The sequence below is a fragment of the Lissotriton helveticus genome, chromosome 3_2, assembly GCF_964261635.1.
Source record: "Lissotriton helveticus chromosome 3_2, aLisHel1.1, whole genome shotgun sequence".
NCBI classification, from domain to species: Eukaryota; Metazoa; Chordata; class Amphibia; order Caudata; family Salamandridae; genus Lissotriton; species Lissotriton helveticus.
Genome location: NC_136062.1, coordinates 157,419,737 through 157,438,368, shown reverse-complemented (window position 1 = coordinate 157,438,368; position 18,632 = coordinate 157,419,737). Strand labels below are relative to the sequence as shown.

Here is an 18,632-nt window from a genome sequence, read left to right as displayed (position 1 = left end):
TTAAGGCTGCGAGGTTCTCCTGTGAAAGCTCGCTGTCTGCTCCGGGATTTGCCACAACAAAGCGGTATCAGTATCGAGCAGGTGGTGTCAGGTAATTCGCATCATCATGCATGGGGCAAACGATGTCATAGGTCGACCCACAAATACCTGGGAGCCTTACTCGTAGGGACTGGTGATGGCAGGTGAGGAGCGATATCAGGGGCTGTGCAGTAGTAGTATAGTCTCCCTAGCGTTGTACCGTCACTCTTCAATAATCTGGAGTGCCAGATTATCTGTGTAATAATTCCGCTTGACGGTGGCAGGTGATATTAGTAGAGGCCCGGTACTGCGGCCGTGGCTTATTAACAAGTACGTGTGTCCAGACCTCCCCTCATTCAAGCGTTCAGGGGGCCATATCTTGCGATCTCACCCGCTCTCCGCAGCACAGAGGGTCAATGCTGCTGCCATTACTTTAACGCCCGTGAAATGATGCTCCTCAGCGACAATGGGTGTGCGCAAGTTATCCCACTAGCCATCCTGGTCAGTCCGTTCGCTTGAGCACACATCCGCAATCATTCCGGCGTACCCAGTCGCTACTTCTGTATCAGGCACTGCGAACTGCATTAGGCTGCGGGCGCCGCCATTTTAGGACCTCTTGTCCGGGAGTGTGCGATCCCCGCAGCATGGAAATCATCGGTTCTCCGATCCCTCCCGATGGCACATCAGCCCACCGTGAGTAAAAGTCGTGCCCCTTGCTTGGTCAAAGTTCCGCTGCCATAGGGGCCGAGCCTCACCTTCTGCGTTTAATTCTGTCTGGTGCTACGCTCATTCATAGCCGCCATGTTGTGTCGCAACTGTCGCGGAGGACAAACAGCCAAAATTATTGTCGTTTGTCAGCCAGCAGCTCCGCTAAGGCTCCCCACAGCTGCCCGTCACATTCCCACGCTCAGTGGTTTTCGTTCCACATTAGTTGGCGTCCGTAGCGTGGGTAATATCTCACTGGATTGAGGTCTGCCCGGCGGAGCTGTCGCTTCAGGAAGCCATCCCGCTGGGCGCCCTCTTGCGCCTCCTTCCCATGCGATTTTCCATAGGGATTTTGAACACGACTACAGCCTGAATTGCTGAATGGAATTACACTGAATTTGGCAGAAAGCTTGCTCCTGGTCCTGGTCCAGAAAGAACACTTTTTGTGTAAATCCATTCAGTAGTTTTGGAGATATTATAGGAAATCCAAATTTATATATCGAGAGGCGCAGCCCCTTCGCGAATCCTCCCTATCTTGAAGAGATCTGATTGGCTGCCAACACTTCAACCAGGAGGTGTTGGCAGCCATCTTGGGAATCAGACATGGCCCAAACATAAATGTAAACAAAAGATAAGGGGGCAGGACACGAATACCCTCACCCCCCTAGGCCTGCTGCAACGGATTCACAAAATTCATGGCAAAAAAACCCATAAAAATAAGCGCGGTCTCCTGCACCTGTTCTTTCTTCAGCCCCTGGGTGGGCCTGGTCCTGGAGGCACGTTTAACTATAAAGAAAAGGGTAGGGGATCCATGCAGCTCACCTTCCAAGGGCAGTTTTAACCCCATTGACCACCAACTCCCCGGGGTTTATTTCCCTAATAGGAGGGGTTGCTGCATGGACACTCCTCCTCAGGCCTCCCTGGGGAACAAAAGTACTCAAAAAAAGGGAGTGGACCACACGTCCCCTGCCCAGTTTAAAATTCTCCCTAGGGACCACCACCTCCCTGGGGCATGGCCAAATACAAATTGGGATGGGAGCCCCAAGGACCACCACCTTCCCAGGGCCGGCTCATGCAACTTGAAAGGAGGGGACCCCCTGGAGCCACTATTGGTCCTTGGGACCGCCTGCCCCAGGGCCAGCTCCCTATCTCTTGGGGTGCCCACCCTCAGGAGATAGCAGTTTGCTCTTGCTTGGCAGGACCTTTGACAGCCCCCGCCAAGTGAGAGCAAATGTAAGTCCACTCCCAGCAAGTGGGAGCAGGAATGCTGCTCCTGCTTGCTGCCTGCTCTCAAGCTCGCAGAAAAACACATGAATATATTGCTCCCACATGCAAGGAGCCACACTTTTTGCTGGAGGCGGTGTGCCAGCAAGGACCGTGAGGGCATTAAGCCGCCCCTGCAGTTCCCAAAGTTGCACACTAGGTGCCCTGGGTGGGCTCCAGGGCACCCAGCATGAAGAGACCGGGCCCTGGGGGATGGAGTCCCAGGGGCTATAATCGCCCGGGGAGGGGTGTCATGTGGCCCCCTCCCTCATTAAGTTTTGGCCAGGCCCTGAGGGATAGGATCCCTGTGGCCAAAATTAGCCCGGGGGAAGTGCGGCCCACTCCCCTTGTATAAACTAAAAACAAGAGAGAGAATGGTTCTCCCTTTTAATCACCCTGAATATGCAAATTCATCAAATCATCTGCAAGTTCTGCTCGCTTTGTCCCGCCCCGATGTACAGTTTCCCAAAGAACCTCCCAAGCGTGTTTCCCACCGATTTTGTTAGAGCATTCTTGATGCAGAGGAATACAAGGACATTTCCACCGAACAAACAAGCCCTTACTTCATATAGTTAAGAGGAAGTACCTCTGTTTGGTGGAGATTCTCCTCTCTGTAGTCTTGTTGAGGATTCCTGTTATCTTAGATTTGTGGATGAAGACGCTGCTGGATCAATCACATCACCAAACTCACATGCACACAAGGTCACTGGACACATTGCCTTGTGGTTCTTTCTGCAAGTGCTGTGAGGAATATGCAATAGACCTTTACTCAACAAGGTAGCACTTATCTAACCAGTAGAATGTACTCCTATTCATTTTCGGCAAAAGAATGGACTCTTCTTGGAAAAAATGAAGTTCCATTCTGGCCCTAATGCTCATTTTATAGAAATTAAAACTCAACTGGAAGCACTTACAAATATAACTAGAACAGGTGCCCCAGTTTAAGCTTCACTTCTGAAAAGCATAAATGATTCTAACTTCTTGAGCTTGGCGACAGTAAAGCAGGTGTGTTTCATCTCGTATTCCACGAAGAAAAACAATCTGAAATCCTTAATGGAGGTGAATACATTGTTAATCTATTGGAGCACAATCTGATCCGTAGTGACTATGACAAATGGTTTCTTTCTTGTTTTGAGAGTAGAGTCCATGGTACTCCCTTTAAATCACCCTGAGTATGCAGATGCCCAAAATCATCTTCAAGGTCCGCCTGTTTGGCCCGCCCCGTTTTCCTTAGTAGTATGCGAAGTTCTTCCCACCTGTTGCTGGACAGCTTACCAAAAGGCCTCAGAGCGAACTTCCTGCCAATTTTGGTGACACGTTCTTGATGCAGAGGAAATATTTTAGTTGAATAAAGAAGCAGGTTATGTTCTGTTCTTCCCCAGTGACTTACACAGTTGCTGACACCCCCACACAGACACTCAGAAACCCACTCACACACCCACTCACAAACCCAAAAAACTCCTCAGAAACCCATAAGGCCACTCACACATCCACTAACAGATCCATACAGCCACTTATAAAACTGGTCACACAGCTACTCACGCATCCATTCATAGACCCATACAGCCACTCACACACCCAGCCACCAAGCCATACAGCTACTCACACACCCACTCACAGACCCATACATCCACTCACATACCCACTTATGACCCATACAGCCACTCACATACCTGCAAAACCACTCACAAACCTACTCACAGAGCCATACAGCTACTCACACACCGACTTACTGACCTAAACAGCCACTTACACATCCAATCTCAAAGGTAACAGGTTACAGTTAGGAAATAAATGTTTTAAAACACATAGAAATTCACCAAAAAAACAAAGGTTACAGGGACGTTATAGTTAGGAAATAACATTAAAAAAACCTTAGAAATGTACTGAAACAACAAAGGTTACAGGAATGTTATACGTAGGCTCAGATTTCACTCATACAAAACAAGGGAAATTCAGCAGTTATAGTGACCTGAGCTAACTATAACTTACGCCCCTGCAATGTGCTGCTTATGAACTCACATTTTACTTACTCATGACGTGGTCAGTGACATCATTAATGGCATCTCAAATGACATCACTGATAACATCACTGATGACATCCACAGAACCATTCACACATCCATTCATATACCCAAACAACTACTCATGTACCCACTCACATACCCATACAACTGCTCATAAACCCCCTCGCCTATACAGCCACTCACTCACTCATACACCTACTCACACAGCCTGTCACTCACCCATACAGCTACTCACACACCCACTTACTCACCCATACAGCAACTCACACCCATACTCACTCACCCATAAACCCTCTCAACAGAATCACAAACTTACCAATCCAACCACTCACACACCCACACAACTGCAGACATACCCCATACACACATCTATGCAATCACTCACATGTCCACTTACTCAACCCTACAGCCACTCACACGGACACTCATACTCCAATACAGCCACTCACACACACACCAGTTTAGCCAAACACCCACTTAAACACCTACTCACTCACCAATACAGCCACTTACATACCCAGTCCCTCGCCCATACAGCCACTCACACAGCCACTCAGTCACCCATATAGTCACTCACATACCCACACACCCACCCATACAGCCACTCATAAAGCCACTCACTCATAGAGCTACTCGCTTAAACACACTGCTAGTCATACACTGATGTATTCACCGTTACAGCCACTCACACACCCATATAGCCACTCACACACCCACGCACACACTGATACACTCACACGACCACTCAAATCACATATGTTAGAAATTGTATCACTTATTAGTAGTACAGAAATAATAGTAATTTAACTTATGCAGTATCATAGTATATATCTTTAAGCCTCAGAAAGGTTCATGAAATACACTCACTGGATAGTGTAATTAATGATGTCATCAGTGATTTTATTTGAGATGTCATCAGTGATGTCATGAGTGATGTCACTGACCATATCATGAGTGATGTAATTTGTGATGTAATTTGTGAGGTCAAGAGCAGTGTGTTGCAGGGGCATAGGTTGTAGTTAGCTCAGGTAACCTACTATAACTGCTGAACTTTACAAGTTTTGTACAAGTGAAATCTACTATAACATCCCTGAAATCTTTGTTTTTTTAATAAATATATATGTATATAAGTATATATATAGCAAAATGCCTTAGTCACGATGCACACTCGGAGGTTGTCGATTGCCTCGGAAGTTTATTTACTGCAAACCGCTACGCGTTTCGACACTAAGAGTGTCGTGATCAAGACACTCTTAGTGCCGAAACGCGTAGCGGTTTGCAGTAAATGAACTTTGGTGGCAATCTACAACCTCCAAGTGTGCATCGTGATTAAGGAATTTTGCAATTGGAAATACCGGCTTGGGGCTCCTGCCGGGGATGCACCACCCAACTACGGGACTGATACTGGAAGGACCTGCATCTGCATCTGGTGAAATTAATAAGTATATATATATATATATATATATATATATACATTGCCACCAAAATTTGGTTGATCCCAAGCCTCCTGGTCAGCGGGCTCACGGCTGGGGTATCCACCCCCTGTAATCTCCACACACTGTAACCAAAGCCACACTCCTTAAATCCAAGGCGAGTCAAAACAATGGAGCCGCGGCCTCAAGTATTTAGTGCACGTTTATTTAGGCACGATGTCCTACGTGTTTTGGGGTTCCAATCACTCCTTCTTCACGGGCAAAAGACTGTGTTAGGATACAAACTAATAAAGTTTATAGTCACGTGCTCAAAGACATAGAGAACATACTTCCACACAGGGAATTGTCTACTATTCCGTCTCAATTAAGATTATATGAAAAACAAACATAAACATCAAGCGCATAAGTATTCCTGACAATTATGTAACAGAACAGGTGCTTGCAGTGTGAAATAAACGCCAGTGAGTAACGTCTAATTAGATATAAACGCATTTGTGTGTTTGGTTGTGACAGGCATTGGAGACAAATTAAGTATCAAAAACCAAAATTGGTGCATGCACAAGTGGATTTCTTTACATAAGTTGTATAGCATATTTTTAAACTATAATATAATGATGCATTCAACCTTACTAGTAATTACTCAAAAGGTGGAGGCGCGAACCAGCAACGAGCTGGCAAAAATTGCGCGCACATTGGGCTGCTTAGCCTCTAGAGCCACCCGCTTTAATGCAACTACTCCTGCTAAATAAAACATATCAGTAGTTCAATCTAGTGCTTGAACATTAATTGTAGATTCCACAATGCCGTGTATACAACATGATAACAACTAGTAAATTCACACAGCCCAAGTGGGCCTATAACTGCCTGTGTTGTTATACGGACAAAACACATAAAAGTCCACTTCAAGTATGGAGCCCTAGTGGGCAATCTTGTCTATCTGTTCTGTAAGTATGCAGTTTTTCACTAGTCACATCAATTTCTAAGGACTTGAACATACTTCTCATATCTGTAAAAAATCAGAGACGAAAAAAGTGAGTTAAAAACCATTAAAGTCACTAAGTGCACAAAAACTAAATTAATAACACAAAATCTAAAAAACATCAATACGGTTATTGTTTTCTCAGTACAGCTAATCACCACAACTACATGTATTTACAGATGGGCAGACAATTCCTCATCCTTTCGGGGCCATGGTGTTGAATCTAATGATAAATTTAGATTCTAAACGTCTTAGTTCAGCTAATCTATTTCCTCCTCTGATATTGGGGAAAATTCAATCAATCACTGCAAATTTCACTAGATTGGGATTACTCTTGTGAAACTCATGGAAATGTCTAGCCACAGGATAGTTTTTATCATTCTTATAGATGGCCCGCAGGTGTGCAAGCACTCTTTTCTTGCCCTTGTGAATGCTACTACCAATGTTGTATTTATTACATGGGCATTTTAGTGTGTATATGGCAAATTCAGTGTTGCAACTAGTGTGTTTTTCTATGCTGAATGGCGCCTCTTGGTTATTGAACTTTATGGATTTTAAATTGCTGCTGTATTTACAGGCTTTGCACTGGTTACAGATGTAAAACCATTTCACGTCATTCAATCTTTTCTGACTTTGGATTACATTTTTAAATAAATGATCCCGTAAAGATCTTGGTTTACGAAAAGTTAAGGATGGATAATTACCCACATGGTCTCTAAGGTCCTCATCAGTATTCAACAACTCCCAGAATTTTTTAGACTTTTTCTGACTTCCCAAGCATGGGTGTTATACTTGGTAACGAATCTGATAGGTGCTTTGGTTTTGGTCAATTCGTTTGAACTTTTGGGAAAAATAAGATCATTACGGTTAAGGGTATCAACCTTGTTACTGGATTCTCTGACAAGTTTAGCACTGTAACCTCTGGCTTAAAATCTTTCTGTCATGAGGATTTTTCAGATTCATATTTCTCCTCAGTGCTGCAATTCCAACGGGCGCGCAAGAACTCCCCATAAGGGATACTGCGTATTAGAATTTTGGGATGGCAACTGTTTGCGTGCTGCAAACTGTTGCCAGCTGTTGTTTTCCTGTATAGAGAACTGCATATTTTATTATTTGTAATCTCTAGTTTAAGGTCTAGAAATTCAAGGGTGGATTTGTCTAGCTGGAATGTGAACTTGAGGTTTAAGTCATTGGTGTCAAGAGTAGATACAAATTCATGTGGCTCTTTTTCTGTATCTTTCCATATACAGAAAATATCATCTATGTACCTTAGCCAGAGAATGGTGTGGTCTCTGTACTGTTGGGATTTGTACACAACCTGCTCCTCCCACCAGTCGAGGTATAGACCTGCAAAACTGGGGGTGAAGCAGGTTCCAATCGCCGTCCCCTGGATCTGTTGGTAAATTATTTTGTCAAAAAGAAAAAAGTTGTTAACTAGACACAATTAAACCATATCTAGTAACATTTCTGTGTGACACAATGAGGATTTGAGAGGCCCCCGCAGTACAAGTTGGCCTTGGCAACGCTGGTCTTCGCCTTGGCGAAATTCTCATTGTCCTTGGTAAGGGAATGACCAGGGCCCACCTTCGGACCCGGGAGGAGAGCGGGCGGTGCTGCAATCGGCTAGATTGTACGTAGGGCATGGAGGACTTCTTACCTTGCCCCCGCCGATATTTCATCCCGTGATGTGGGGGTTGCTGCTGTCTGGGGAGCGGAGGAGGCAGCTGATGTTCGGTGGACACCCGGGGGCACAACAATTGGCTGGCACAGGACTCACCCCCGCAAAACACCGAGAACTGCTAAGAATGGTTCATTCTGGGTCCTGTAGGCAACGCACCTCAAGCAGCCTGCAGGTAGTGTTCAGCGATTGGTACTTACCTGGAGGGGCGGAGTTACGTGCCCAGAAGCAGGACATTTAAAGTCAAACAGATGCCTGAACCGTGCACATACCCCTGGTGCTGAGCAAGGCAAATTTAACACCGAAATGCATTCTCCATTGTGGGTGTTTTCGACTGAATAAAGAAGCCTTCGCTATTTCCCCTGGTGTGGCCTCTCTTCTTTCTACGGAGGAGTTCTTGGTGATATATATATATATATACATATATTACCTACTGGCGGTCGCCAGTAGGTATATATAGTTAGGATTTTTTTCTCTATGGGATTTTTGAAAATTCTATGTCTAATAACTTTGGCGTTTGTGGACGGAATTGGCTGAAATTTTCAGGAAAATTGAACATTTTGTTTCTGAGCAGCCACTGAAAATGTGGGGGGGGTTTGTCAAGGGGGGGCTGAGAAAAAAGGGGGGTCCCAAAACGTGTTTTTAACATTGAGTTTTCCATAGGGCGGTTGGCCTCACTTTTAGCCCGAACGGCTGAATGGATTTGCACAAAACTTGGCAAAATTGTAGGGACTGGTAGCCCGATGTGCCTTTGCTAGGTCTCAATATATGTGCTGCAGTGGATTTTGAGAAATTAACGTTCAAAAAAAGATATATATCTGTAACAGCGGACCGGGCAGCGCTCCAGTTCGCGTACTTTTCGCGTTACGGAGCTTTGTGAAGCGAAGCTGATTGGTTCTCCGGCGTCTGTAAACATTCCAAACAGTCCGTAGCGGCCGCCATCTTGTCTCTCGGTAGGATCGAGAGACAAGAGGAGGCCAAAGCGAAGGGGCAAATGACCATAAGGGGGCATAGTAGATCCTCCCTGACCCCCTAGGTTTGATGTGGAGGTTTTAAAAGGGCCCCGCGGGGCAAAAAAAATAAAAAATAATAATAATCGAACGGCTGAATGGATTTGCACGAAACTTGGCAAAATATTAGGGACTGGTAGCCCGATGTGCCTTTGCTAGGTCTCAATATATGTGCTCCAGTGGATTTTGAGAAATTAACGTTCAAAAAAAGATATATATCTGTAACAGCGCTCCGCTTCGCGTACTTTTCACGTTACGGAGCTTTGCGAAGCTGATTGGTTCTCCGGCGTCTGTAAACATTCCAAACAGTCCGTAGCGGCCGCCATCTTGTCTCTCGGTAGGATCGAGAGACAAGAGGAGGCCAAAGCGAAGGGGCAAATGACCATAAGGGGGCATAGTAGATCCTCCCTGACCTCTTAGGTTTGATGTACCATTTTGCCAAGTTTGGTGTAATTCCGTTCAGCCATTCAGGCTGTAGACGTATCTAAATGTCCTATGGAAAATTGCATGGGGAAAACACATTTGAAAGTGTTGAAATTTAGAACCAATTAAAATGTTACTTTGGTTTTGTATTTGTGTGTGATGAAAGTTAATTGGTTATGTATATATCTAAAATGAGAGGAAACCACAGCCATTTTGTGATACTACTGTCTGAGGTATATTTGTGAGGAATTTTTGGTGCTCAATTTCTGGTGATTGATTTACACAGTACTAACACTTCTCCTACTTTTAAAAAGGTGAGTTGTTAATTTGTAAGGGGAACTATGTTGTACACTTTAAGATAATTTGAAAAATGTTTTCTGTTATTTATTTACAGTCCTTCTGTTATACTAAATACTTGATAAAGTTAGTTTTATATTATGTATTACTAAAAACGATAAATGAAAGTGATTATTTTTTTCTGCAATTTACAGCAAGCAATTTCAAAATAAAATGGCTCACAATGAAGAGACCGTGGCAATTTCTTTTGAATTATCCACTACATTTATTGAAATTGACAGCACCAATAATGAAATATTCTCACAAGGAGGAGATGACTTGAATGATTTTTTTGATCAATCTCTTGATGGCGAATTTATCGAATGTTTGGAGACCATAGAGTTACAAGAATCATCATTGCAGACTTTTCATGAGGAGATTCCTGATGAGATGATTGAAGATGAAATTCCTGATGAGGACATGTTACTAGTTCTTTCAAATTTTGAAAATTCAGAAGAATAAATTTATATTTAGAAATCAAAAATTGTTTGAGACATTATTCATTTTTATTTTTAATTCATGAGGTTGTAGCGAAGTGATTGTAGTATAAAATGAGACTTATAGTATAGAGTGCAACATTTTTATGTTACATGGTAAGTTTACTCATATTTACTTTCCTTCTCCCACTATATTATCTCCAATGTGTATTTGACATCTCTTCTTCATCTCCGGCCTCCTTTCTCTCACTGTCTGTGTCTGATGCATCTTATCGCTGCCATTTTGTGTAATTACAGAAGAGAGTAAAATAAAATAGTTCGGAACGTGAAAAGGGGGCAAAGTAGAGTACCCCTCACCCCCTAGGCCTTCTCAGGCGGTCCCAAAAGGATCAGTTTCTGTTTTCCTGAGAGATTATGGTATGAGTTCCATATACCACAATAACTTGCATTACAACATGCAAGATATCTATCTCCTATTACCAACTTTTGGAGATATTCGCACTAAGCGCGAATATCTCCAAAAACTAACACCTGCCCTGAGCAGTTCTTAGCCATGTTATCCAATGGGAGGTGGATAACATGGCTAAGAGCATTAGCTCGGTAATGCATGAATATCGCTGACTTTTTAGCGATATTCATGCATTGCGGCCCTTTTTTATCGCATTTGCGATAAACCTTGATAATAGCAAGGTTTATCTGCGATAATTTCTGACGATGCTTAGCGGTAAAAAATTTGTTGCTAAGCATCGTTAGCGATAAATATCGCTTAACTTTGGTAATATGCACCAACGTCTGTTAACGTTCGATTCGAAGGAAATGAGGAAGTGTTGAAAAACATTGTCTGCGCCATCTTGCCTTTTTTGAAATGCCACACTTTTGTCGTGCACGGCAGCCATTTTAGATGCCTTGACCAGACCCACTCTCTGCACGCTGTTGATCCATAGCATGGCTCCCCACCCTCGCAAGCATCTTCCCCAGGCACTGGTCACCCCCGCTCTCTGTCTTATGCATCGGCAATAAACCTCCCCCCATCTGCGCTGCTCTTCCCTGAGAATCACACTCTGTGCCCGCCCGACACCTCCCTTTCGCCCTATTCACTACCGAACCCTCTGACACTCCTCTTCCTCTTTGTCCGATTGTCCAGGCTATCAGCTAGCCCTGCAGATGTAGTTTATGGCCCCAGCTGTAAAGAATCACCCCTCTTCAAAGGAGTTATAGTAGATCAAGGCCCACACCCGATGAGATCCGTCAAACCACACGCGTTCCTACTATCTGAAAACCATCCTGTATTGTGATTGGGGAGGGGACCGAGCCTGAAGCGGAAGATTCCAGGGATGACTCTTTGTACATCAAAGTTTTTACAATTATGTGTCACATTAAAAATATATAGCACTCCAACAAAGTAGTAGGAATATAAAACTTTAATAACTTATAAATATATACAACAAAACAAAAACCGTAAAAACATTTAAACAATGAAGAGACCGTGGCAATTTCTTTTGAATTATCCACTACATTTAATGAAATTGACAGCACCAATAATGAAATATTCTCACAAGGAGGAGATGACTCTTGATGGCGAATTTATCGAATGTTTGGAGACCATAGAGTTACAAGAATCATCATTGCAGACTTTTCATGAGGAGATTCCTGATGAGATGATTGAAGAGGAAATTCCTGATGAGGACATGTTACTAGTTCTTTCAAATTATGAAAATTCAGAAGATGTTGCCTGGGTGCCGCACTGATTTGGGTATCCGGCGTGGGGCGTCCCGGGGGGTGGGCTGTCAGTAGCGGTCTGTTGTGCGAATAGTTCCAAGGCAGCAGAACGCGCTGAAATCTGGATAGCACGAAGGTGATGTCTAGTAAGTTGCCGCCCAGCAAATAACGGCGTGGGGCGCCGCGGGGGGGGGGGAGGCAGTCCAAAGTTCCGTTAAAAGGGCAAAGGAAAGGATCGGTGGTTTGAACCATCAGTCAAAAAGGGGAGGGGGTGCAACAATTTTTCCTACCGAGTCACACTGTGCTTTCACCGGAACTGAGGTCTGCAGGTTTCTAGTCATTCAAACTGAGGCTGGCGCCAGCATGGGAGCGCCGACGTCCCGCGGCTACAGTTTCGTCACTCCACGGGCGATCATGGCAGTCATTCCCCATCGGGGGTGTCTGCGGGGGTCGGGGACTCCCGCGGCTCCTCTAGAATCTTCAAGGTCGTGGAGGACTACGGTGGTGGAGTCAACCAGTGACCGGGCCATTTCTTTATGCTGGGCCCGCTCTTGCCAGCTCGACCGCCATTTTGAGAGTTCGGTAGCTACTGGCGATCGCGGGGTCAAATGAGCGGACGGGCTCCACCCTGCCGGGCGAGACGTTGCAGCATCGCCACAGTGGAAGAACCCTTTTCCGGGCGCCTGGAGCGCTGAGGGTGCAGCTGGGAAGCCTCCACCTGGGGAGGCGGGAGAGGCCTGTTCGCACCGTCTCTCCCACCCAGTGCACCCCACGGCGTCTCGCTTGACATTTGTTATGGCCGGACCAGGCGATGAAGACGAGGGGGGGGGGGTCGGAGGCATGTGCAAGACATCCCCCCCCAGTGTTGTCGCAGCCATTATAAAAGAAAGAAGAAATGTCCCGTCCGTCTTTGGGCCGGACCTCCGGTGGATGGCGGCCGGACGCCCTTTGCTGTGGCCCCATGAACGGGTTCCTTGGCTCATCCGGTGGGGCAGGCCTTGGCGTGTGGTGCCTCTCCTGGGCCTTTCGTGCAGTGGCGTCTCCACTCCCAGGCCCTCGATGGATGCTGGCCCAGACTGGGAGAGAGAGGGTCTAACCTGCAATTCTCCAGGGTTACCGCCACCGCGGCCGGATCCCGTCGGCCTCGGCCTCTGGTTGATGGTGGCCGGACTGGGAGAGAGAGGGGAGGGTCGAGGACACGGACATTCCCCCCCCTACAACTCTCCAGTGTTGTCAATCCCCCTGGCCGGGTCCCGCTGGCCTCGGACTCTCCTCCGGCTACACCCTACGTGATGATCTCCTGGCCGACGGTTGGCAGCAGGACCCGCCTTATATGTGTTGCTTCCGGCTGGGCGTAGCCGCAATCCTGTTGCACTTTGGAAGTTTCCAGAATGGGGCGGATGTCTGCTGACTTGTATCTTTCCCAGTTTGCCATTATTTGGGCGTGGCAGGCGGTGGGACAGACACGTTTTGGGACAGTGAGGGGCGATGAAGCCTCGTTGCCTTGTGGCCGTTGCAATGTCACACTTGGTTTCTCTTACTGTTTTCAGGTTTCTTATTACGGGCTTACTTCTAACGTTTCTTGTTTCTAGGACAATAATAGGTTTTATCATTACGTATTGTTATCGTTTCTTTGTTTGTTATTTAATAAAAAGTTCATCAGTGGCCTACTGATTTTCGTTTTCCTATTCCTTTCTTTCCAGGTTGTTTCATGCTAAAGTTTCTGTTAACAGGATACAGTGATCACTTCGTTATTATTGCATATGTCCTTTTCACTAGGGGTGCTCTCTGGTCGGGCCAGATGACCTATCTCTAGTAAATGGTCCGGGTGAAACAGGTGCATCAATCAGTGGGGAGTAGATAGGCATGACAGATTACAACGGGGGACAAAGGTCCGCATTACCTACCCTTTCACTACTTGCAAAGATTTTCCTACGTTTATTTGCAAACAGGGAATACCTCCAAAAAGAACCAATTCCCAAACAGTCAATGTTCGGGCAAACAATCAATCAATGAGGAACGAAATAGGCACGACGTGTTAAAGGTTTGCGTTACCTACCCTTCACTATCTGCAAAGGGAGAGAGAATATTCCTATTCTTCCCCGTTTGCAGGCAGAGAAGATCCTTAAGAGAACCAACTTCGAACAATTCAATGCTCGATTCAAACAATCAACAAGGGGTACTGTGAACACAAATGAACGCCGCTTATGTACATACACATTGCTATTTTCAACAGGTTGTTCCTAATGTTTCTATTTTAGCCAGGTCAAAAAGAGATCCCATTAGTGGCCTACTGATTTTGCTCGATTCCTTTTGTTTTTTTACACGATTTTTCGCTATCTGCAAAGACTAAACAGAGTATTGCGACTCTGTGCTTGTTTGTAAATAGAGAATGAACCAAAGGGAACAATCAATGAAATGGAGAGTAAGTAAGTAAGTAAAAACTTTATTGTTTAGTTAATTAAAACCATAACAAACGGGCTAGTGAAAATTGTCTTTTGCAATAAGAGAGAACAGTAAAATTCATCAAAATACAATTTTAAACACAAGATTTAAAAGGAATATAGCTTTTTATCAAGCTACATGTTAGTAAGACAATTAATGATATAAAAAACCTTATTATTTTAAAAGTTCATATTGCTTTCAAGCGCTTTTCAAAGGCTATCAGGAACTTTATCAGCTTGCAGTTGATTATTGGGGCTGTTGGGTCCAGAGCACCAATAATAGCAGACCTGCAGGTACGTAGTCTTTTAATCCTGAAAAAGTTCTTTAAAAAGTACGTGCGCTCCTGGTTCAGAAATTTACAGTGGCATATAATATGGATTAAGTTCTCTTTTGAAGAGCCACATAACCGACAAGCGTGTGAGACTGAACGTATCCAGGACGGTTCGTCTGCCAAGGTTGGCGATTTTCCGAGTCTCAGGGCCATCAGCCTTTTTTTTATAAAAACCGAATATGTTGTGTCAAGATACGCAGCAGGGGCGAGTTTTTTATAACTGTTAATCACAGACCAGGAGTGGGAACGGCTTGAAAAAATTGCTTTGTCTGTAATCAGCGAGTGAAATTTGGCCGCCTTATTTAATGTCTGTTTAAAGGAAGTGAATGGCAAGTTTTTTTCCCATAGGTTGGCAGTACATGTTTGCTCCAGAGCGCCAGTCAGATATTTTTTGGCTACTGAGTTTTGTTGGCTTTCTAGTTCCTGCCATAAGAATCTGTTTATAGTATTGTTTGTGGAGTTCATTTTAATTCGGTACCATACTCTGATGCATGTATAGAGTCTTCCCAGTAACTCGTTCGTTAGACCAAATTCTAGTCGCATCTGCGCCGGTGAAGATGAGCTCGGGAGTTGTAAAACCTTCTTATAGATTTTAGTAATGAGGTTATTTAACATGATTGCGTCCTTGCCCTGCATTGCAATACTAGCATACGATAAAGTAGGAAGTACTTTGGTGGCCATCACTGCCAATAGGGGTTTAAATGAGGGGCCTTCCAGTTTTTTTGCCAGTGTACTTAGCGCAAACGTTAAGGCTCCAGCTCTTTGCTTCAAGTAGTTTTTTGGGGCATTTAAGGTGAGTTTGTCGTCGATATAGTATCCTAGATATTTATAATTTGATACTCGTTCCAGCTGTTTACCTTCCAGCATGATCTTAAGATGCGCAGAACGACGGTTGGTTATTAGCATTGTTTTTGTCTTAGACAGATTTAGAGCAAGATTGTTTATCGCCAGAAATTCTGTCATTACTGCTAATAGTCTAGATAGGCCCACTTTAGTTAAACTCAGAAGCACAATGTCATCAGCGTAAGCCATATGAGTAAGAAAGAGGTTGCCAAGTTTCGGTGCGTGAGCATTGCAATCGTTTAATTTACCCGAAAGATCAGAAATGAATAGATTAAATAGATATGGTGCTAAAACGCATCCCTGTTTTAGTCCAATTGATGTGTATACTTTTCTTGATAGATGTGAGCCGTCCCCTATCTTGATTTGTGTCCAGGTATCTGAGTAGAATAAGAGTAGTCCCCTAAGTATGCTCTCCGGTATAGACCATGCTTTCAGCTTTGCCCATAGTATCTTGCGATCCACACTGTCAAATGCCGCTTGCAGATCAATGAAGCACAGGTTCAAGTCCTGTTTAATGCGCCGGCATTTCTCTGCTATCATGGTTATTGACAATATGTTCGACGTTGTTCCGATACCGGGTCTGAATCCAGTTTGGTTAATTGGAATGAGTGCTTTGTCTTCTGCCCAATTTACCAGGTCTTTTAGGAGGAGAGAAGCAAAATATTTAGCTTCTATGTCCTGGAGTGTTATTAGACGGTAATTTAGAGGGTTAGCTCTATCACCTCCTTTATATATAGGCGTAATAATTGAGCCTTTCCAGCTTTCTGGGATGTGATTACAGGTTCGAACATCTGCGAAAAGTTTTTCGAGAGGAGGGCCCCAAAATTCTGGTGCGTGTTTGAATGCCATTTGCGGGATACCGTTCGGGCCCGGCGCTCCGTTGCTTTTACCCTTTCTAATGATGGTGATTATCTCTTCAGCCGAGTAACAGCCGTCTGTGGTTTGAAGGTATGCAGTATTCCTTGGGACTAATGTTGTTAAGTGGCTACAGTGCTGTTCATCGTTGCTGTTTTTTTGGGGAACCTCAGGAGGGAATTGCTGCCCAAGAGCCTTCTTTGGATTGTCTTTAAACTTTGCCAACAAAAAAGTTGCCCATTCATTTTCTTGGATGAACGATGTTAGTACGTTTTGTGGTCTTATTAGTTGGTTTATTATTTTCCAAAATTTGCTTGAGTCCTGGAGCTTAGAGCTCGCCAACAGGTTGATCCAGAATTCATCGTTCGTCTTCTTTTTATATTCCCAGATCCTTTTTTTATATAGCTTTCTTTGAACAAGGAAGGTATCCAAGTATCGCCGGTCATTTGATTTTAGTTGCAGGATTTTTTGACTTCTGCGTAAAACCCTTCTTAGATCTTGTAACTCCAACGGCAATTTCTTTGTTGGGTGCTTTCTATTAACCGTTATTTTGAATGGTTTCATTTTTGTCTTCAGTTTCTCTAAAAAAAGGGACCAGGCTTGTGTCTTATCCATTGTTGTCCTGCCCAATTCTTGCAGTGTGGCCTCTATTATTGAGATCCACTTCTCTTTATTGGAGCTATTCCAGTATATTCGTTTTAGGTTAGTTGTACCTGGTTGGCCCTCTAGGGAGTGCACAGGTTGCAGTGTTTCTGCAAGAAAATTAAGTTTAAGGTGTTGCATGGCGTGATCACTCATTGGTGAAATGAAATGGAGAGAGAAGCAGGTACGACGGATTACAACGGGGGCAAAGGCCTGCGTTAACTACCCTTCACTATCTGCAAAGAGAGAGTACTCCTAATAGAAATGAGGGGGGGGGCAGCATTCAAAGCAGATCAGTGTGCATAAACACGAAAATGTTTTTACTTACCACGTACTTGACATTCGGCAGCTTATGATATTTGCTATTAAAAAACCATTGAAATTCACTGAAAAAACCATAGGTTATAGACCATATATAGTTAGGAATTAGCATTTACAAAACCTTGAAAATTCACTGAAAAAACCATAGGTTATAGACCATATATAGTTAGGAATTAGCATTTCAAAAACCTTATTTTACTCACACAAAACCATTGAAATTCCATATATAGTTAGTTGTACTAACTATATATCGCGCACCCGCAATCCACTGCTGATCATGTCACATATTACATCATTCATGACATGGTCAGTGACATCACTGATGACATCACTGATGACATCTCAAATGACATCACTGATGACATCACTGATGACATCTCAAATGACATCACTGATGACATCACTGATGACATCTCATTTGACATTACTGATCACATCACTGATGACATCATTCATGTGATAATACGATGAACCTCTTCAGACTCTAATATAACCTTAGATACACTCAGTGTAAACACAGACTCACAGATTGTCATTCATCCATGAAGTTACACACACACCTAGTCAGTCATGCAAACAATCAATCACACCTCCATTTTCCAAACTATACAGTTATACACACCTTACTTATTCAAACATATACTAAAACATATTTACTCTCTTATACAATCCTGGATACAAGTTCACAATGATGCATACAGCCACTCACACATTCACTGGCTCTTATGCACAGTTATTTATATATGTCAAGTCTCACATGTACTGTGTTTTACATATGTACTTACTTTGACATGTAGCACTGAGATATCCATTCACTCACCAATACACTGATGCACACAGTCAACCGCCCATACAGCTGTTTCCACATGCACTTTTGAACCCATACATCTAGTGAATCAACTGCTCACACATCTATGCACAGAGTCATACACCTCCCAGCCACCCACACACACACTCCGTCGCCCATACAAATACTTGGGCAACCAATCAATAACCCATATAGTTACTCATATAGCTACTGAACAACACATGCAGCAGTTTTCAGAACAACAGACATAATGATGCACAAATTAAGACAGTTTAGTCACTAACTCATGCACTCAGTGAGACACATTTAATCACTCACTCATACAGTCAGTCATGCACCTACTAAATCCTTCATCCAGA

At 44.0% G+C, this 18,632-nt stretch overlaps 1 protein-coding gene across 3 annotated transcripts in view; it reads left to right on the top strand.

Moving 5' to 3' along the window:
• SLC28A2 (solute carrier family 28 member 2) overlaps positions 1–18,632 on the top strand; it is a 675,497-nt gene that overhangs the window by 12,088 nt on the left and 644,777 nt on the right. The window lies entirely within an intron of this gene.